Genomic DNA, 468 nt, shown 5'->3' on the forward strand with positions numbered 1-468 from the left:
ATTGAGCTCCCACTTCACCTTTCGGCCGTTCCTGAGTTTGTCTGCTGTCTCTGTTTATCCATCTTTTTTAGTTACTAATTTATTTTCTGGGTTCCTACTCAGAATTCTCGGACCACTGTTACTGTACTGGTCATCTTCGCCAGCAGGTACCCTCTGGTGACTACTTTCACTGTGTCTACCTATGTTCTGATTCTGCAGGTCCTGCTCTTTTCATATGGTGTAACGAGGCAACATAGCGACCATTCATTGCATACGGGCTCCAACACTCAGGTTATAAGGTACTAGCCTTGCCCCTATGTGAAGCTAGCACTGTCCCATCATGAAGCCGTTCCCCCAGAAGAGGTAGAGAGCTCTGGGTTGCCTACCCTGGGCAGTTCCCAGGCATGACATGTGCACTTATTGCCTTACATCAGGGATTGTGTTACTTTTCTAAATACCTGCTCTCTTAATGTTTTTTCTCTCTGTTAC

Source organism: Sceloporus occidentalis, unplaced genomic scaffold (assembly GCF_023333645.1).
Source record: "Sceloporus occidentalis isolate IW3139 unplaced genomic scaffold, rSceOcc1.0.p SCAF_74, whole genome shotgun sequence".
Taxonomy (NCBI): domain Eukaryota; kingdom Metazoa; phylum Chordata; class Lepidosauria; order Squamata; family Phrynosomatidae; genus Sceloporus; species Sceloporus occidentalis.